This window comes from Amphibalanus amphitrite, unplaced genomic scaffold, assembly GCF_019059575.1.
Source record: "Amphibalanus amphitrite isolate SeventyFive unplaced genomic scaffold, NRLGWU_Aamphi_draft 001246F_arrow, whole genome shotgun sequence".
Lineage (NCBI taxonomy): Eukaryota > Metazoa > Arthropoda > Thecostraca > Balanomorpha > Balanidae > Amphibalanus > Amphibalanus amphitrite.
The window spans coordinates 116,316-122,381 of NW_024882739.1; positions in this window are offsets into that span (position 1 = coordinate 116,316).

The following is a 6,066-nucleotide window of genomic DNA, read 5'->3' on the forward strand; positions in this document are numbered from 1 at the left end:
TGGAGCAGTTATTGCAGTTGAAAGTCAAAGTTGGCCGTTCATGTTTAGGCCCTGTTCTTTATTTGGCAATCTACCCCATATTGCAGTTGTGATGACAAGCAGTTTTCAGTGTAGTTTTGTGATCTTTGATGTCATCAATTGGTGTCATTATTTTTCGTCAACTAAAACTTATTTCAACTTTCCATTCAATCGACTCAATCATACGAGTCACTCTAATTTTCGGGAATCAAATCAGTCAACCAGTCGCTAAAGTCAAACGAGTCAGTCAACCAGTCATCTCGAAAAGTCAATCGACTCAATCCAATCAACTCAAAATACGCGTTGAATCAAATCAATCAATTCAATCGACTTGATTGGTATACAACCCTGCTCCTGACAGATCAGCAATGATCTGAAAAATATTTGCGATAAAATTTTCACATTAAGAATTGAAAAGCCGCCTTTTTGAGCCGCCTTTGATCACAAAGCCATGTTGTGTACGTACTACGCTCATGTGCGTTCAATCATCGAGTATGGCTGTGTCATATGGGCTGGAGCGGCTGCATCTCACCTGACAAGGCTCGAGCGAGTGCAGCACAAGTTTCTGATGTGGTTAGCTCGTTACTCTGACAGGCGCTCTGACGACCTGGACTACTTGGTTTTACTCTCACATTTTAAAGTGCGCTCCATCAAGTCTAGATTCATACAGTACGATATCATGTTTTTATTCCACATTCATCGTGGGAAGCTGGACAATGATGTGTTAGTCGGTGTGTTCGGTCTTGCCGTACCGGCACGGAGGACGAGGAGCGCGGTTCTGTGGAACACACCGCGCGCGCGAGTGAACACTGTGCAACGATGTTTGTTTGTCAGGATCCCAGCTGCATGCAACTCATTCTTGCTCCATGACCCGACCACCGACTTCTTTACTGGTAGTTCATACTCATTTAAAGGTAGTGTGCCAGCTTTCCTGGACCGTATGGAGTTAATGGCCCAGATAAGGAGAACCGGATTTTTAGAACTTATCCATACCTTCAAAACTCATGGAAACGTCTTAAATTCTTCAAATTTTGAGTACCCCAGTGCGAAATTCGCCCCGACGGGTTGTCGGTCGTACCCCAACCACATTTCACACCACTATGAACAATAAATGCACACACTGAAATCGCTATTACCGATATGCTCATCCAATCAAGTTTCGATAAACCCGTTCATCATCATCTCCTGCGGTTTCGAACACGCCTGTTAGGTGGTTGCGGTAGACCGCGCCCAAAGCCAGGGCCCCGGTAACGTGAGGTAGCCGAGTCGGGGCAGCGTGCGCTGACCGAAGCCGGGGCCGCGCGTCCTCCCGGTGTCATGTGATAGCCCGGGGCTGCCCGCGGGGATGCGGTAGACCGCGCCCAAAGCTGCGGCCCCGGCTTGGGTCAGCGCACGCTGCCCCGACTCGGCTACCTCACGTTACCGGGGCCCTGGCTTTGGGCGCGGCTTCTGCTCATACTTTGTGGTGCGGTGGTGGTGCGTCGGGCCGCGCGCTCTGACTTCGGCCAAGAAAAATGCGTCAGCTGATCATTGTCATTTCTGCCACTTGCGTGTGGTGAAATGGGGTCATAACTTAAGAGACGGCTTTTTCATATCAATTATTTTACATAAAATCATATTTCAAACCATAAATAATGTTCGACAGCCAAATAAAAGAAACAATACCAATACAGGCTTACAGTTTAAGGCTCGACATTGTGTTGTCTACGATTAGACAGCTGATAACTCATTCCCGTACGTCGTAACTCTATAATGACCTTTGCTTATTGTCACATGTGCGCCGCATTCGCGATTGTTGCCGACGCCTGTTTGCAGCTCAGCCCACTACAGTTGTTATACATATCGAAAAACCGATAAACTTTTAGGCGAAAAAGGCACTATTCCAGGCCCATTTTTGATTTTTTTTTTGCGATATTAGGTAAAAACAGAAGCTTCTTATCCTAGGAAAAATAAAATGGGAAACCTTTCAAAGGTGGCACACTACCTTTAAAACACGCACTATCGGCTTCACAATTACGCAAGGCACTTTCATGTGATCTTTTATATCATACTCACGTGCTTTACTTTTATCGATCTTGTTTTATCGAACGTTTATTCTTATGTAGGTACTGTCTGACTTCGTCAGTAAAAGGGCGATGGGTCTGTTGGCGATCTAATAAATACAGAATACAGAATACAGAATACAGAAAAGCTTTTGAAATAAAAATTATACCAGAGGTGATGTGGTGCATTAAAACCAACAATGGACCTGTACAGTGTATGTTTTACAGCTTACGTTTTCCAGTTCTGCGTTATTCCGTCATAAAATTGAACATTGCAGTTGGTTGCAACGGTTGGCTTGAGGCAATGATTTGAAAATTAGAGGAAAAAAGACGAAACATCGCAGTGATATTTACGCGAGTCATTTCTGTTATATATATAGTTTCCACAACGTCACAAGTTTGGGGCTACCACGATCAATGAACAGGATTCTCAGTGATGTTCAATCTGGCTGTAGTGTATACTAAAATAACTTGAAATGGAGGTCAACGTCATGGTCTGACCTTCTATAGCCTTGGTCTGACCAAACACGGCTACGCTATATATGTACCAGTAAAACGCCTTTTGGGCGAAGAACGAGCGAGCGAGATAGTGAGCCTGCACGTGCGGAAGGGCGAGAGGGTACTTCCAACGGGGCCTGTGCAAAGCACCCTTCTAACCGGTCGCTAACGGTGTGCCAAATTTGAACGCAATCGGCCCAGCCGTTCCTCAGATCTGGAAGCGGCATTCTGCACGTGCGCACGTGCAAACGGGGTTCAAATGGACTTTTACACGGCACCCTACTAACCGGTCGCTAGTGTGCCAAATTTGAACGCAATCGGCCCAGCCGTTCCTGAGATCTGGAAGCGGCATTCTGCACGTGCGCACGTGCAAACGGGGTCAAAATTGACTTTTGCACGGCACCCTACTAACCGGTCCCCAACCGTGTACCAAATTTGAGCGTAACCGGCCCAGCCGTTCTCGAGATCTGGAAGCGCCCCCTGCACGTGCGCACGTGCAGTATCACCTTAACCACAATACATGGGAATGCATTGCCTGGTGGGTGCCTACCTGTATGCCAAGTTTCAGCGAAATCGCCCCAGTAATTACTGAGTTACTGAAATGGGAACAAATTTGGCACCTCTTCTTTTTGTATTTTGCACGTACAGTGGGGGGCACTCACATAGCTCAAGAGTATCCGACCTTTGGTAGAAGGGGTGCAGCTACCCTACAAAAATTACCGCAAGACAATCGCCCAAGCGGCTGCTGAGATATGAGCCTCTCAAAATCACTTCTTTTGGAAAACAGCTTGAACACCCTTGACTTTTCACGTGGCACGTGCCAGGACGGTCACTGAGATGTATCAAAAGTAGTCAATTACGGGGTAGAAGGGGTGGGGCTACCCAGCAAAAAAGACTGCAGGCCAATCGGTCCAGCGGTTGCTGAGATATAAGCATCTCAAAAGCGTTACAGGCCGGGCCGGGCCGGGCCGGGCCGGGACGGGCTGCTCATTACGAGCGAGCGAGCGCAGCGAGCGAAGTGAGTCTTTTCAATACCAGTAAAACGCCTTTTGGGCGAAGAACGAGCGAGCGAGATAGTGAGCCCTGCACGTGCGGAAGGGCGAGAGGGTACTTCCAACGGGCTTGCGCAAAGCACCCTTCTAACCGGTCGATAGCCGTGTGCCAAATTTGAACGCAATCGGCCCAGCCGTTCCTGAGATCTGGAAGCAGCATTCTGCACGTGCGCACGTGCAAATGGGGTCCAAACTGACTTTTGCACGGCACCCTACTAACTGGTCCCCAACCGTGTACCAAATTTGAGCGCAATCGGCCCAGCCGTTCTTGAGATCTGGGAGCGCCCCCTGCACGTGCGCACGTGCAGTAGGTAGCACCCTAACCGCAACACATGGGAATGCATTGCCTGGTGGGTGCCTACCTGTATGCCAAGTTTCAGCGAAATCGCCCCAGTAATTACCGAGTTATTGAAATGGGAGCAAATTTGTCACCTCTTCTTTTTACATTTTGCACGTGCAGTGGGGGTCACTCACATAGATCAAGAATGTCCGACCTTTGGTAGAAGGGATGCAGCTACCCTACAAAAATTACCGCAAGACAATCGCCCAAGCAGCTGCTGAGATATGGGCCTCTCAAAATCACTACTTTTGCAAAACAGCTTGAACACCCTTGACTTTTCACGTGGCACGTGCCACGACGATCACCGAGATGTATCGGAAGTACATAGTCAATTACGGGGTAGAAGGAATGGGACTACCCAGCAAAAAAAAGACAGCAGGCCAATCGGTCCAGCGGTTGCTGAGATATAAGCCTCTCAAAAGCGTTACAAGCCGGGCCGGGCCGGGCCGGGCCGCTGATACTGAGATTTTTCCGTTATATTGAAAAGACTTCGCTTCGCTCGCTGCGCTCGCTCGCTCGTAATAAAAATTACCGCAAGACAATCGCTCAAGCCGCTGCTGAGATATGGGCCTCTCAAAATCATTACTTTTGCAAAACTGCTTGAACACCCTTGACTTTTCACGTGGCACGTGCCACGACGGTCACTGAGATGTATCAAAAGTAGTCAATTACGGGGTAGAAGGGATGGGGCTACCCAGCAAAAAAGACCGCAGACCAATCGGTCCAGCGGTTGCTGAGATATAAGCCTCTCAAAAGCGTTACAGGCCGGGCCGGGCCGGGCCGGGCCGCTCATACTGAGATTTTTCCCTTATATTGAAAAGACTTCGCTTCGCTCGCTGCGCTCGCTCGCTCGTAATAAAAATTACCGCAAGACAATCGCTCAAGCCGCTGCTGAGATATGGGCCTCTCAAAATCATTACTTTTGCAAAACTGCTTGAACACCCTTGACTTTTCACGTGGCACGTGCCACGACGGTCACTGAGATGTATCAAAAGTAGTCAATTACGGGGTAGAAGGGATGGGGCTACCCAGCAAAAAAGACCGCAGACCAATCGGTCCAGCGGTTGCTGAGATATAAGCCTCTCAAAAGCGTTACAGGCCGGGCCGGGCCGGGCCGGGCCGCTCATACTGAGATTTTTCCTTTATATTGAAAAGACTTCGCTTCGCTCGCTGCGCTCGCTCGCTCGTAATAAAAATTACCGCAAGACAATCGCTCAAGCCGCTGCTGAGATATGGGCCTCTCAAAATCATTACTTTTGCAAAACTGCTTGAACACCCTTGACTTTTCACGTGGCACGTGCCACGACGGTCACTGAGATGTATCAAAAGTAGTCAATTACGGGGTAGAAGGGATGGGGCTACCCAGCAAAAAAGACCGCAGACCAATCGGTCCAGCGGTTGCTGAGATATAAGCCTCTCAAAAGCGTTACAGGCCGGGCCGGGCCGGGCCGGGCCGCTCATACTGAGATTTTTCCCTTATATTGAAAAGACTTCGCTTCGCTCGCTGCGCTCGCTCGCTCGTAATAACGGAAAAATCTCAGTATGAGCGGCCCGGCCCGGCCTGTAACGCTTTTGAGAGGCTTATATCTCAGCAACCGCTGGACCGATTGGCCTGCGGTCTTTTTGCTGGGTAGTCCCATTCCTTCTACCCCGTAATTGACTATGTACTTCCGATACATCTCGGTGATCGTCGTGGCACGTGCCACGTGAAAAGTCAAGGGTGTTCAAGCTGTTTTGCAAAAGTAGTGATTTTGAGAGGCCCATATCTCAGCAGCTGCTTGGGCGATTGTCTTGCGGTAATTTTTGTAGGGTAGCTGCATCCCTTCTACCAAAGGTCGGACATTCTTGATCTATGTGAGTGACCCCCACTGCACGTGCAAAATGTAAAAAGAAGAGGTGCCAAATTTGCTCCCATTTCAATAACTCGGTAATTACTGGGGCGATTTCGCTGAAACTTGGCATACAGGTAGGCACCCACCAGGCAATGCATTCCCATGTGTTGCGGTTAGGGTGCTACCTACTGCACGTGCGCACGTGCAGGGGGCGCTCCCAGATCTCAAGAACGGCTGGGCCGATTGCGCTCAAATTTGGTACACGGTTGGGGAGCAGTTAGAAG